Source organism: Mus caroli, unplaced genomic scaffold (genome assembly GCF_978045245.1).
Source record: "Mus caroli unplaced genomic scaffold, Mus_caroli_1 scaffold_2, whole genome shotgun sequence".
In the NCBI taxonomy this organism is placed as follows: domain Eukaryota; kingdom Metazoa; phylum Chordata; class Mammalia; order Rodentia; family Muridae; genus Mus; species Mus caroli.
Genome location: NW_028227257.1, coordinates 153470890 through 153486625, shown reverse-complemented (window position 1 = coordinate 153486625; position 15736 = coordinate 153470890). Strand labels below are relative to the sequence as shown.

At 46.2% G+C, this 15736-nt stretch overlaps 1 protein-coding gene across 1 annotated transcript in view; it reads right to left on the bottom strand.

Moving 5' to 3' along the window:
* Brd3 (bromodomain containing 3) overlaps window positions 1–15513 on the bottom strand; it is a 58846-nt gene extending 43333 nt beyond the window's left edge. Inside the window, exon 1 of the mRNA XM_021181866.3 lies at window positions 15358–15513. The gene's annotated coding sequence lies outside the window, so the exon portion shown is untranslated. The remainder of the gene's footprint in view (window positions 1–15357) is intronic.
* Window positions 15514–15736: the final 223 nt, after the last annotated feature.

Genomic DNA, 15736 nt, shown 5'->3' with positions numbered 1-15736 from the left:
TGGACCTTCTTCCCTGGGGCTCCGTTCTAATACCACCTGCTCTGTTCTCTGCTTCAGTTCTCATCTTATCTCAACAGCAGAGGGAATTTTATGTCTTTCTAACAGTTTGGAGCCCGCCCTCACCCACCCCTTTCTTTCTTTTATTCTTTCTTTCTTTTTTCTTTTTTTTTTTTTGGTTTTTCGAGACAGGGTTTCTCTTTATAGCTCTGGCTGTCCTGGAGCTCACTTTGTAGACCAGGCTGGCCTCGAACTCAGAAATCCGCCTGCCTCTGCCTCCCGAGTGCTGGGATTAAAGGCGTGCGCCACCACGCCCGGCACTTACTTTCTTTCTTTCTTTCTTTCTTTCTTTCTTTCTTTCTTCTTCCTTTTTCTTCTTTCTTTCTTTCCTGCTCCTCTCCAACCTCCTCTTTATTTATTTATTTATTTTTGGTTCTTCAAGACAGGGTTTCTCTGTATAGCCCTGGCTGTCCTGGAACTCACTTTGTAGACCAGGCTGGCCCTGAACTCAGAAATCTGCCTGTCTCTGCCTCCCATGTGCTGGGATTAAAGGCGTGCAGCACCACGCCCAGTCCCCCTCTTTTTTAAAAGAAGATTTCCTTATTATTATACATAAGTACACTGTAGCTGTCTTCAGACATACCAGAAGAGGGCATCAGATCCCATTACAGATGGTTGTGAGCCACCATGTGGTTGCTGGGATTTGAACTCAGGACCTTCAGAAGAGCAGTCAGTGCTCTTACCGGCTGAGCCATCTCGCCAGCCCAACCCCCTCTTTTTTGAGACAAGGTCTTGGCTGTCCTGGAACTCACTCTGTAGACCAGAACTCACAGAAATCTACCTGCCTCTGCCTCTCACGCAGTAGGATCCAAGGCTTACACTGTCATGATCATTCAAACTTCTTTCTATCCTGTTTTCTTTTCTCTGTCAGTTAGCTAGCTAATACTTTCTGGTACTATATTAGATAGAAGCACTTTGTTCTTGATTTTAGGAGAAAAAAAAAAACCCCAACCTTTGTGTTTCATCCACATTAATCATTGTTATCTGCTGTGCTGAGGGGATTTACCCACACTCCTGATGTTGGGACTGCTTATCAAGAAAGATTGTTGGGCAGAGTTGGGAGTGTTGGAGAGATAGCTCAGCAGTTAAGAGCACATACTGCTCTTCCAGAGGACCCAAGATCAGTTCCCAGTGGTTCACAACTGCCCGTGACTTCAGTTCCAGGGGCGTACTGGCTAGTTTTGTGTCAACTTGACACAGCTGGAGTTATCACAGAGAAAGGAGCTTCAGTTGAGGAAATGCCTCCATGAGATCCAGCTGTAAGGCATTTTCTCAATTAGTGATCAAGGGGGAAAGGCCCCTTGTGGGTGGGACCATCTCTGGGCTGGTAGTCTTGGTTCTATAGGAGAGCAGGCTGAGCAAGCCAGGAGAAAGAGAAGCAAGCCAGTAATGAACATCCCGCCATGGCTTCTGCATCAGCTCCTGCTTTCTGACCTGCTTGAGTTCCAGGTGACTGACTTCCTTGGTGATGAACAGCAATATGGAAGTGTAAGCTGAATAAACCCTTTCCTCCCCAACTTGCTTCTTGGTCATGATGTTTGTGCAGGAATAGAAACCCTGACTAAGACAAGGGGCAACTGACTGATGTCTCTTCTAGCTTCTGTGGAGACTGTACTCCTGTGTACAAACTATATAGTATTAAAAGCAAAGATGCACGTGAACCACCAGAACAGAAGGGAGTGTTCAGAGATAAAACCACACACTGTCACCTCATTTCCAGTATAGCCCCTCAAAGATGATGCTAGGAAATTCTGAATGCGATGAATAGAATCCGAACCATACACGAACAGATACGGAAACATTCATACAGATACATTCATACAGATACGGAAACGATCAAAGACAAAAATCTAAAACCTGGGGGCTGGAGAGATGGCTCAGTGGTTAAGAGCACTGACTGCCCTTCCGAAGGTCCTGAGTTCAAATCCCAGCAACCACATGGTGGCTCACAACCATCCGTAACAAGATCTGGCGCCCTCTTCTGGAGTGTCTCAAGACAGCTACAGTGTACTTACATATAATAAATAAATAAATCTTTACAAAAAAAAATATAAAAAAAAATATCGAGAAGGAAAACAAACAAACCTGAAATCTGAAACTAAAGTCTCTGAAAACCAGGAGCAGCTGCATGGCATTGGCCTTAGCGATGATGGTTGATGTTACTTGAACTGAAAGCTCACGGTCAGAATCTAAATACACAAGGAGGCCACATCAGCCCCAGAAGCTTCAGCTGAACAAAAGCAGCAACCGACTGACAAACCAGCTGGCTGGAAGAAGGTATTTGCAATCACTAAGGGATTAATACCCCAATATAAGAGACACCTCTGCAATTCACTTGCAAAAAAAGAAAAGGAAACAAAGAAAGGAAGATTTTAAAAGAAAATGAAAGAAAAAGAAATGACCCCCCCCCCCACACACACACACAAAGATTCAATAATGAGCAAAGAACCAGAATAACATTTTTTTTAGTGATACAAGAATGAACAGCAGGATGCCTGGCGTGGTGGCGCACGCCTTTAATCCCAGCACTCGGGAGGCAGAGGCAGGCGGATTTCTGAGTTCGAGGCCAGCCTGGTCTACAAAGTGAGTTCCAGGATAGCCAGGGCTATACAGAGAAACCCTGTCTCGAAAAACCAAAAAAAAAAAAAAAAAAAGAATGAACAGCAGGAGATACTCGGTGGCCGAGAGCACTTGCTGCTCTCTCAGAGGACCATATCGGGTGGGCGGTTGAATCCACGCATAACTCCAGTTCTTCTCAACTCACAAACACCTTTTTTTTTAAAATGGGCACTAGCGGGTTGGGCAGGCAGTGCTGACCCACACCTTTAGTCCCAGCAGCACTTGGGAGGCAGGCACAGGTGGATCTCTGAGTTTGAGACCAGCTTAGTCTGTAGAGTTCCAGGCCAGCCAGGAGTACACAGAGAAACCCTGTCTCAAGAAACCAACAAACCAGCCGGGCGGTGGTGGCGCACGCCTTTAATCCTAGCACTTGGGAGGCAGAGGCAGGCAGATTTCTGAGTTCGAGGCCAGCCTGGTCTACAGAGTGAGTTCCAGGACAGCAAGGGCTACACAGAGAAACCCTGTCTCGAAAAACCAAAAAAAAAAAAAAAAAAAAAAAAAGAAACCAACAAACCAACCAATAAATGAATGGTGGGCTGTAGCATGGGTGTGAGGTGTGTGCACCTGTCACCCCAGCACTCAGGGGCTGGGGACAGAGGCTCAGAAGTTCAGGAGAGAGAGGATGCCAGCACTTCCAGGTTCCCTCTCTTTACTCTTTTATTCTGAGTTCCCAGGCATGGCATGGTGCATCTCTCACACACAGCCAGAATCTGGAGGCACTAGGGGTGTGTGTGTGTTGCATGCATATCCACCCTACTCCTCCTGCAGGCCAGAGTTTGATAGGGAAGAGTCTTCCATTATCACTGTTCTTCCTTTCTCTCTTTTTAGACAAGGCCTTACAGCATAGCCCTGGCTGAACTGAAACTCACTACTAGACCAGGTTCTCTGGAACTCAAAGAGATCCACCTGCCTCTGTTCACCACCACACCCAGGTCTGCTGTAATTTCTTTTCCCTTTTATTTTTGGTTTTTGGAGACAAGGTTTCTCTGTGTAGCCCTGGTCGTCCTGAAACTTACTCTGTAGAGCAGGCTGGCCTCAAAACTCATAGACACCCACCTGCCTCTGCCTTCTGAGTGCAGGGGTTAAAGACATTCGTCAGCACCACCCAGCTAATTTTTAGAGCAGAGTATCTCACTGAACCTGGAACTGGTAACCCAAACCTGGCCAGTCTGGCTAGCCACTTTGCCCCACAGACTCTGTCCTCGGAGCTGAGATTACCGGCTCAGCATTTATTCAGCATTTATATGAGAGCTAGGGTTTTCAACCCTGGTCTTCACTCACTTCCCCCATCCCCCCAAGACAGAGATTCTCTGTATAGCCTTGGCTGTCCTGGAACTCACTCCGTAGACCAGGCTGGCCTTGAACTCAGAAATCCACCTGTCTCTGCCTCCCAGGTGCTGGGATTAAAGGCGTGTGCCACCACTGCCCAGCGCAATTTTTTTCTTTTTTTTTTTTTTTTTAAGGATTTATTTATTCATTATATGTAAGTACACTGTAGCTGTCTTCAGAAACTCCAGAAGAGGGCGCCAGATCTCGTTACGGATGGTTGTGAGCCACCATGTGGTTGCTGGGATTTGAACTCTGGACCTTCAGAAGAGCAGTCGGGTGCTCTTACCCACTGAGCCATCTCCCCAGCCCCCGCAATTTTTATATTTATATTTTATGTGTGTGTATGTGTATATGGGTGTGTGTATATGTGTGCGTGTGTGTGCATGCCTGTGTGTATATGTGTGTACATGCATGTGATGTATGCAAGCATGCATAGTGGTGTGTGTGTGTGTGTGTGTGTATGTGTGTACCATGGGAAAGTCAAAGGGCAACTTGCAGCAATTACTTTTCTCCTTCCGTAATGTAATGTGGGTCTCAGGAATCAAATGCTGGTCACTATGCTTGTTAGAAAGCACATTTACCTGCTGAGCTGTTCTTCAGGTCCACTATAGCTATTTAAACTGTTATATGTACAAGTATTTTGCCTGTATGGATGTATGTGCCCTCAAAGTGTCTGGGGATCTGGTGTTTGGTGTCTGATCATCAGAACCTGAAGTTCCAGACGGCTGCGAGCCACTGTGTGGGCTGGGGATTAAACTCTGCTCCTCTGCAACAGGATCTCTAAAGCCCTGAGCCGTCTCTCCAGCCCCCAACATCTGTACATTGGTTCTTTGAGAAAGGGTTTTTCTGTGTAGCCCTGGCTGTCCTGGAACTTTGTAGACCAGGCTGGCCTCAAACTCAAAGCTCTCCTGCCTCTGCCTCCTAAATTCTGGGGTTAAAGGTGTGCACACATATCACCCCCATCCGGGGCTAATTCTGTAATTGCATTATCTGGGAGACTGAAGCACCAGATTCAGTTGAGCTCAGGACTTGTCCAGGGACAAGGCCTAGACAATGTAACAAGTCTTGCGCAAGCAACCAGACAAAAAGGAAAGCTGGAAGGGCCGGTGATCTGCCTCAGAGTCTTTGTCCAGCATGTGTCCTTGGGTGCGACTCCCAGCACAGCAAAATGCTGTTTTGTTTTTAACTATATTTACGTTTTTAAAATATAGGCAAAGGGGCTGGTGAGATGGCTCAGTGGGTAAGAGCACCCGACTGCTCTTCCGAAGGTCCAGAGTTCAAATCCCAGCAACCACATGGTGGCTCACAACCATCCGTAATGAGATCTGGTGCCCCTCTTCTGGAGTGTCTGAAGACAGCTACAGTGTACTTACATATAATAAATAAATAAATCTTTTAAAAAAAAATATAGGCAAAGGAGATCTGCAGCTGGCAATAAGCAGACTATCAGCTAGACAAGAAACAAGGCCAAAGCCCCCATGCGATACACCCAAAGAACAAGAGGTACAGCTCAAGCACATGCTTAGAAACCTATGTTAGCACCGTGATTCACGGAAGAGCAGCAACAGCTGGCCACGCACAGACGAACCAATTAGAACCTCTAACATAGGGAAGCCTAAACAGGGAAAGAGGGACAGCAGAGTTCTGATACTGGGATGAACCTGAAAGACTTTAAACTACAGAAATAAGCCAAGCACAAAGGACTCTTGCTATGAGTGCCATTTACAGGAAGTACCTGGTCTTGGCCAATTCACAAAGACAGAAGGTTTGCCCTTAGTGGGTGATGCTTAGAGTTGTGGAGAAGAGGAAGCCCGTGCTTCCTGGGTCAGACCTTCAGTTTGGAGACTTTCTGGAGGTGGGCTGGGCTGATGTTAAGGACACACTTCAAGGTGGCTAAAATGGGCGTAGGGGTGAGGCTTAGTTGGTAAAGAGTTTGTTTAGCATGTATAAAGTCCTGAGTTCCATGCCGGCACCATATAATATAAACTGCCTGGAAATCAGAACTTCAAAGGCACCCCCAGCTACAGGAGTTTCAGGCTAGTTGGGTTGTGTAAGTGCCTGTCTTAAAAAAAAAAAAAAAAAAAGCCTTTAATTCCATATGCTAGGCAGAGGCAATCCAATCTGAGTTTGAGGTCAGCCTGGTCTATACAACAAGTTCCAGACAGCCAGGGATACACAGAGAAACCCTGTCATGAAAAACAAACAAATAAACAACAAAAGAAGCCTAAAATGGTGATAAAATGGTGATAAATTTTGTGTGAAATTTATAGTAAGAAAATGTTGGACTGGGTGTGATGGCAGGCCTTGGTCCCAACTTTGTTGCCAACCAGTGCTCTTAACCTCTGAGCCATCTCTCCAGCCCCAGCTTTGCAGATTCTTAAACAGTTAAACCCTTTCCCAAGACTCAGCAGCCCCAGCCCTATGGTCAGACTCCAGAACAATCACATTTAAACCTGCATAAATGCCCCCCATGCAGAGGTGAGCAGTGTGGCTCTGAACCTGAGCTATTGGAACTGGAAAGAAGACACAGGCACACACAAACAATAATAGTAAGCCTTTACATTAATAGTCCTTCGCTGAGAAGTTGAACAAGCCATGTTACAGCAATCAGGTAGAATCCTCCCCAGCAAGGAAAAACAAGCTTGGAGCATGTGACTGCCTGGGTGAAAGTCAAGGGCTTAACCAGACAGAGCAATGGCACCTAATTCCCAAAGTTAGCAGACCAAACAACTGCCTTTATGTGTTACAGGTTGGGCTGGAGAACCCATGTTGTTAGTGACCTCCAGGGCTGGGGGGTGGGGGTGGGGACAGACGAGTGTGGCCCCAAACCTTTCCACCTTTCCACTTCCCCTCCTTGGGCCTTCACAGTCCACCTGGTAGTGGCTCACATCTACTGGTATCAAGACTCAGAACTGTAGAGCCCCAATTTGTCTTAGGGTTTCTATTGCTGTGCAGAGACACCATGACCACAGCAATGCCTGTAAAGGACAACATTTAGTTGGGTTACAGTTTTTTAATTGGGAAACTGGTTTATAGTTTCAGAGGTTTAGTCCATTACCATCATAGTGGGAAGCATGGTGTGGGCAGGCAGATATGGTGCTGAAGAAATTGAGAGTGCTACATCAGGAACTGCAGGCAGCAGGAAGAGAAAGTCACACTAGGCGTGGCTTGCAAATTTGAAACCTTAAAGCCCACTCACAGGGACATCTGTCCAACAAAGCCCCGCTTCACCCAACAAGGCCATACCTCCTAATAGTGCCACTCCCTATGAGTCTATGGGGGCCACTCCCTCATTCCACCCCCAAGTCGCCATAGACCTGTAGCCATATCATAATGCAGAAATGCATTTAGGCCAATTTCAAAAATCTATAGCAGTCTCAAACTTGTTTAAAAATCTAAAGTTGAAAGTCTCTTCTGGGGGGCTGGAGAGATGGCTCAGTGGGTAAGAGCACCCGACTGCTCTTCCGAAGGTCCAGAGTTCAAATCCCAGCAACCACATGGTGGCTCACAACCATCCGCAACGAGATCTGGCGCCCTCTTCTGGAGTGTCTGAAGACAGCTACAGTGTACTTACATATAATAAATAAATAAATCTTAAAAAAAAAAAAAAAAAAAAAAAAAGAAAGTCTCTTCTGAGACTCATGGCAATCTCTTAACTGTAATCCCCTATAAAATCAAAATGAGAAAGCAGATCACATGCTTCCAATATGCAGGGGCACAGGATATACACTACCATTCCAAAAGGGAGGCCGAGGGACGGAGTGAGGAAATACTGAACCAAAGCAAGATGGAAACCCAGCAAACTTCAAACTCTGCAGCTCCATATCTAATGTCAAAGCGCTCTTGGATCTCCAACTTTCAGCTTTATTGACACATTTCTTCCTCTCAGGCTTCCCCCACTGGCATCCCATGGCTCTAGCATCTCCAACATCTTGGGGTCTCCAAGGCAACCCAGGCTTCACTTTCACAGCTTCACACAATGACCTTCCTGTCTAGGCCCTGCAGGAACACTCCTGCCACACACCTTTAGTGGTTCCCTTAGTTGTAGGGATAGGTCCCATAATCCCTCTCTTCTGTCCTTGAAGCTAAAGCAAGAACCACATGGCTGAAGCTGCCAAGTTCTGCTCCTTGCTGGGGCTGGAACCATGGCCTCTTCGTTCAATTTCGTCTTCATAGCTTTCTGTTTCAATGGTTTCATTCACTTCCTAAAGCTTGGCTGTCCTAGAATTCCCTTTGTAGACCAGGCTGGTCTCAAACTTAGAGATCTGACGTGCTGGAATTAAAGGTGTATACCAGCACACCCAACCCTAAGCTTTTCTTTAGTTCCTTTTCACAAATTGGAAGCTTAGCTGGTTGGGGTCTTTCCAGGAGGTCATCACTCCCTTCCATCTACTTAAAATCAGACTTCTCTTAAGAAATTACATGTGTAAACATTTGTTGCAAGGAAAAACTGTGAATGTATTGGGTAAAACTGTATGTATGAGAGTACATGTCAGTAAATATTTTTTATAAACAACAAAAAAAAGAAACTCTAACATTTTAAATCATAAATCAAGATCTATGAATGATAAGATTAACATGTGTTTTCTCTTGGGTTCTAGACACTTGGGTCCTCTGCTGAGATAGGTCTTAATTTTCTTGTTGAATGTTACATTGATGCCTACAAGGAATTGCTTCCCCTTTAAATTTTGTGTCTCTTAAAAAATAAATAAATAAATAAATAAAATCAGACTTCTCTTCAATCTGTTTATCTCCTTGAACTCAGGACTTAGCTCTAATTCACTGCCTGGTGCCCCTTTTCTCTTCAATCCCTACGTTTTGTATTTCCTTGCTCAGCTTGCTCCATTTCACCATAGATCTGCATAACAGTAAATACTAAGAACAGGACAGTTGATAACTAGGCTGTTTTGAGATTTACTCTGCCAGGAGGTGGCAGCACACCCCTTCAGTTTCAACACCTAGGAAGCAGAGGCAGGCAGATCTCTGTGAGTCTGAGGCCAGCCTGTTTTACTCAGAGAAACCCTGTCTCAAAATACAGAGTCCCTCTGCCAATCCAAAACTTTTCAATTTAGCCCCAGGCTTTTTTTTTTTTTTTTTTTTTTGACAATCCAGATGAGCAGGCAGCAGGAAGAAAAAGTCACACTAGGCCCAGCTTGAGCATTTGAGACCTCAAACCCCACCCACAGTGACACACTTCCTCCAACAAGGCCACAGCCTGTGGGAGACTTTTTCTTTCAAACCACCACACAATTCAACTTCAATTTTTTTTCTATAACTTAATTTTCAGGCCCCTGTAATTGTTAGGTAAGTGCTTTAAATAACCATGCTATGCCCCTAACCCTGAAGTTGATAATTTAAGAAAAGAAGGGCTGGAGAGATGGCTCACAGGTTAAGAGCTCTGACTGCTCTTCCTAGAGGTCCTGAGTTCAATTCCCAGCAACCACATGGTGGCTCACAACCATCTGTAATGGGATCTGATGCCCTCTTCTGGTGTGTCTGAAGACAGACACAGTGTACTCATACATAAAATAAATAGAGAAAAGAAGTGTGTGTGTGTGTGTGTGTGTGTGTGTGAAGTAACCCTTTTGAATGTTTCCTGGTGTGTAGGCATATCAGTGTTTTTGTAATTGTTGTTGTTTTTGAGACAGCACCTCTTTCCGTTGTCCTGGTTTACATGGTGTTGGGATGGAGTGCAAGCTAGGAAAGTACTTCCAACTAAGTCATGTCCCCAGTCCATGGTGTCCTGGATTGTCCTACAGGAAACCTTGCAGGGAGGTAAACTCAAAATAGCTTCAGGAAGTCCCTGAAATGGACAAGATTCACTAGGTTCCTCTCTCCTAGAGTAAGCAGTGAAGACTGACTTTCAGACGGGCCAAGCTGCAAAGAAGAGCCTGAGACCAGACCAGTTTCCTAAACGATGCAGAAACCAGCTGCCTAGAAGAGGTTTAGACCAACTGAGTCACTTGGAAAGGGCAGTCTTCAAACTGTTGAGATACCTGTGTTCCAGGGTGATATTGTGAGCTGTCAGCCATAGGGTTTTGATGATTCAACTGTCTTTGAGTCTTTCTGCTCCTGTAAGTAACCCCTAAGTCACCCCAATAAAACGCATTGGTTCATTTTGTGGTATCCATACTTTGATCTGTCCTAAGTTCTCTATCTGGGGTGAATAGACATGTGTGTGGTGTCTCCCTAGAAAAAGTCTTGTCAGCCGGGCGTGGTGGCGCACGCCTTTAATCCCAGCACTCGGGAGGCAGAGGCAGGCGGATTTCTGAGTTCGAGGCCAGCCTGGTCTACAAAGTGAGCTCCAGGACAGCCAGGGCTACACAGAGAAACCCTGTCTCGAAAAACCAAAAAAAAAAAGAAAGAAAAAAAAGAAAAAGTCTTGTCATACAACACATAGCAACAGAGTTTCTACTAATTGAATAATGAAACCGTCCCTATACACTGGTCCTCAACAGTTAAATTCAGGCACAATTCCTTGCTACCTAAGGTACCACAATCTCCATTGCCCTAACTTTGGGCTGACTTTCTTGTCCTCCACCAAGGAGTTGTGTGTTGAGGTTTGGTGTTTTGCTATATATTGTCATGTTAAAACTGGTCCCCAAGGCCTGGTTGCCCCCGAGGAGGAGAAAAATCTGTGTGTAGACCCAAGTGACCTTACCTCCTAACTTATCCCTGGATAAAATGCCTACAAGCCTATATCTGGGCAGAACTGAAATAGGCAGGGCCTGACTTGGCTTCAGATGAGAGCCATGAGGGAGGGAGTAGAAGGTGGAGAAAGGAGGAAGCCACCATGGGGTGGGTGAATCATGAGATCATGGCCAGTTGGAGTTAAGAGCTGCCCAGATGGAGCAAGACAAAGTATAGCTTGGGGTTATAGATGGGGAAATAGATGATGATAGCATAGAGGGTAGATCTCTGCCTGGCTCTAGTGCCGACTAGGCTTATTATAAATAGAAAGGTCCTGTGTCATTTATCCAGGAACTGAATGGTCAAAGGCGGGTTAGAAGCCCTGGATTGAGATGAACTCTTTCTACAACAGATGTGTTCCACTGCCAATGAGGCTCTGGCTGCTGGTCTAAGTGTTGGTAGGTGGGCTGTTTCTGGCGCTGCTCCCAAGGCCAGCCTGGCCTCAGCTACCAGTGAGACACAGACTGAGCCACTCACATTCCCATATTTGCTCCATCCTAAGCTTGTGTGTGTGGTAACCTGGAGGATGGAGAGAAGATAAGGTGCTTACAGCACTAGGCTCCAGAGTCCAGCACTGGTCTGAGCCTCTGGCCCTTTGCGCTTCCTGTGTCAGTGTTTCTATTTTAGGCTGCTTGCTCCTCCCTGGGGATTCTCTTCGAGCCTGTGGGAAACCCAGGAAGGCAAGCACTATAGCGACAACCTGATCTATAGTCTTTGCTTCAGTTCTCCAGTTTCTTACTGTGCATAGAGGGGGCTTGGGGGGCGCAGTACACGCAACAAACACAGTTCATCCATCCCCGCGGAATATGCCTCTGATTGGCAGGGCAAACTCTATCACCACATAATCCCCAAAGAGTGGAATACTGCAGTTCAAGCGTGCTCAAGAGGCAGCCCCAGGAGAGGAAGTGGGGCTGAAGAGGAAACTCTTGGGTGACAGGCAGCCTGAGACAGTCACTGCTGTGGGAACTGTAGTAAGAGAATGACATCTGACCCCTACCCCACCAGAGCCAGTGTGCTTCAGGATATATAGTGAGGCTAAGGAGGCAGGAAGAGCAAGGTCAGGCCCTCGTGTGCCATTGCTTGCTCACTGACACTTTCTCTGAGTCCCATTTTTATCATCTGTACACAGCAAAGGGCTGGATGAGATTAAAGCTCTCCTATGAGTGAAAGTAGGGGCTCAGCAAAATAAAACAGTAAACACTTGGTGCTCAGAAAGGAACATACCCTGGCATGATTGACAGAACGGGTAAGCATAGGCAGAACACGGGATGCCAAATTCCTATTTCACGAAAGATGGTGTTCTGGGGAGTGAAGTACCAGCTGGTGCTGACTTGAGCTTGTATGCCCAAATGTCCATAAAAAGCCAGGCACTGTGACATCCATGTGCAACCCCGGCACCGGGCAGGTGGAGACGGATATCCCAGAAGCTGGCTGGCTATTCAGTCTTAGCAATTCTGTGAGCATCAGGTTCAGGGAGAGACCCTGCCCCCCAACCCCCAACCCCTCCCTCCCAAATAATAAGGTTGAGGCAGGCATGGTGGTCCATGCCTTTAATCTTAGCACTATGAAGGCAGCGTCAGGAAGATCTCTGTTACTCCAAGGCCAGCCTGGTCTATGCAGTTCTAGGTTAGTTAGGGTTACAAGGGAGACCCTGTCTCAAGCAAAACAGAACAATAGTAATAAAGACAATTAATATTAATAGTAAAAATTATCCAGTGGTGGTGGTGGCGGCACAGCCTTTAATCTTAGCATTTGGGGGGACAGGAGGATCTCTGAGTCGGAAGCCAACCTGGTCTACAGAGCGCGTCCCAGGACACCCAAAGCTGCACGGAGAAACCCTGTCTTGAAAAAGGAAAAGAAAAATATTCCCTGGGCCTCAGGGTCTCTGAGCTTCTCAGGGCTGTCACATCTGCCTTTCTTTGTCAAGTCCTTTCTCGTCTAGGAAGCTCAACCTGAACCCAGGTGGGAGGAGCCACTGAGACAGAGCTAGGTGCGGCCTGACTTTGGAAGCAGGGCCACATTCCTGAGATTCTTCCTCTAAGACCAGGCCCCGGATGGTTTTAGGGCCAGATGGTCTTGAGACACATCCGGTGCTGTAGCTGGGCCCCAGCACCACCTGGAGGTAAGGAGAGTCCCAATCCAGGAACTTTGGCCTGCAGTTTGCTGGAAACAGTATAGTTTAGAGCTTCAACCCAGCAGACATTCCACAGTTGTTGGTTGAGTGCTATTATCTTCCCTCAGCAGCTACCTGGGTGGTGAGCAGATGGGTCTTTTTGTTTTTTGTTTGTTTTTTTTTTTTTTGGGTTTTCGAGACAGGGTTTCTCTGTGTAGCCCTGGCTGTCCTGGAGCTCACTTTGTAGACGAGGCTGGCCTCGAACTCAGAAATTCGCCTGCCTCTGCCTCCCGAGTGCTGGGATTAAAGGCGTGCGCCACCACGCCCGGCTTTTTCTTTTTTTTTTTTTTTTTTTTGTTTTGTTTTGTTTGTTTTGAGACAGGGTTTCTCTGTGTAGCCCTGGCTGTCCTGGAGCTCACTTTGTAGACGAGGCTGGCCTCGAACTCAGAAATTCGCCTGCCTCTGCCTCCCAAGTGCTGGAATTAAAGGCATGTGCCACCACTGACCAGCATGATTTTTAAAAATATATTTTAAATTATTGTTTTAGGGGGATGTTGACTCAGGGTTTCTCTGTGTAGCTCTGACTATTCTGGAATTTATTCTATAAACCAGGCTGGCCTCAAACCCAGAGATCCAATCTGCCTTCCTCTGTCTCCTAAGTACACACTTGGCTTATTTGTTTGTTTATATACTTTGGAGACAGGGACTCACTGAATAGCTTTGGCTGGCCAAGAACTCACTATGTATACCAAACTGACCTCAAACTCATAGCTATCAATCTGCTTATGATTCCAGAGTGCTGGGATTAAAGATGTGTACTGGCCGGGTGTGGTGGCGCACGCCTTTAATCCCAGCACTCGGGAGGCAGAGGCAGGCAGATTTCTGAGTTCGAGGCCAGCCTGGTCACACAAAGTGAGTTCTAGGACAGCCAGGGCTATACAGAGAAACCCTGTCTCGAAAAACAAACAAACAAACAAACAAAAAGATGTGTACTGTCATCCCTGGCTAAAGATACAGTTTTATTATTTTAATCATGTGTGTGTGTGCCTCTGTGTGCATGTGCACATGAGTGAAGGTGCCTGCTGAAGCTAGAAGCACTGGACTTACAGTTATGAGACCTGACATGGAAGGGTGCCAGCTTGGGTCTACAAAAGTGGTATATGCACTTAACCTTTGAGCCATCTCTTAGCTCCTGATCGGGAATTTTGTTTGTTTGTAGCTTGTTTTTTTTTTTAATTTTTAAATTTTTTTTTTTTTTTTTTTTTGGTTTTTCGAGACAGGGTTTCTCTGTATAGCCCTGGCTGTCCTGGAACTCACTCTGTAGACCAGGCTGGCCTCAAACTCAGAAATCCGCCTGCCTCTGCCTCCCAAGTGCTGGGATTAAAGGCGTGAGCCACCACACCCGGCTTTTTTTTTTTTTTTTAATTATCAACTGTAATCCTGTTAGATGCCCTCAAGAAACCACCCAGTAGTCTCCTTTAGTCCTTAGCTAATCTTGGAAGATAATTAATTCCCTAGACCCTCACCTAAATTCTTTAAAAGCATTTCAAAGACAATAAACTGACTTTAATGGAAGCCCACACAAGCTCTTAGGTATGTCCCTCGTACTTTCTAAGATCCTGTCTTTCTCTTAACTCTTCTGCTGAAAATATTATTTTAAGATAGATTCAGATCCATCCCATAATCAGCTTCCAAACGCTGACACCATTGCATACACTAGCAAGATTTTGCTGAAAGGACTCAGATATAGCTGTCTCTTGTGAGACTATGCCGGGGCCTAGCAAACACAGAAGTGGATGCTCACAGTCAGCTATTGGATGGATCACAGGGCTACCAATGGAGAAGCTAGATAAAGTACCCAAGGAGTTAAAGGGATCTGCAACCCTATAGGGGGAACAACATGATGAACTAACCAGTACCCCGGAGCTCTTGTCTCTAGCTGCATATGTATCGAAAGATGGCCTAGTCGGCCATCACTGGAAAGAGAGGCCCATTGGACTTGCAAACTTTATATGCCCCAATACAGGGGAATGCCAGGGCCAAAAGAATGGGAATGGGTGGGTAGGGAAGTGGGGGGGGGTATGGGGGACTTTTGGGATAGCATTGGAAATGTAATTGAGGAAAATACGTAATAAAAAATATTAAAAATTAAAAAAAAAGATAGATTCAATGAATCCTGACTCTGCTTCACACTGGCTCCTTCTGAAATCCTTTTCGATGTTGAAGGCAAGGATCTAGTTTTATCTCTAATTGGAGTTCCCTAAAAGTTTAAGGGACATTGCTTAGGTAACTGCAAGTGACAGCATGGAGCTCTGTCTCTGTCCCTGTCACTTATCATCTGGACACTTGAGTCAGCAACCAAGCTGCGGCAGTGCAGGACTGCTGGCTCTGGTACACAGGACACAGGGGGCAGAAAGACATGGTGGCAGGAAGGTGCTAAGGACAGGAAAGAGGTCCAGGATGGACAAATCCTACAACATGCTAGCTGCCCCCAGAGAGTTGCCAGGGAAAAGAATTTACACAGACTAAAAACCCCAGTCTTTGCCTACCTGGGCTGGCATTCAGCATCAGGTTCTTCTGTCAAGGGCTGGAGCACCTGGGATGAGTGCAGCCTGCTGTCCAGTTAGGGAATCTGGGAGTAGGGGTAGCTCCTGGAACCCCTGGGCCCTAGGGTCCCTTGGTTTCCAGACCTGCCCTCTTTAACTGCCATTCTTCGGAATTTACCTTGCCTCAAAGCTCTGGGCTCAGTTAAAGGGGCAGAGTTTCCTCTGCCCCTGTTGCAGGCCACAGCACTCCCACCACAGGGCTGCTCCTCAGCCCTTGCACAGCACATCTTGGAGTTGGATGGTTTACTGTTGCTAAGGAAATAGCCTTCACTAGGCAGCAAAATGAGGTTGCTCTAACATTTTAAGTCCTGTAGCAAGTGAT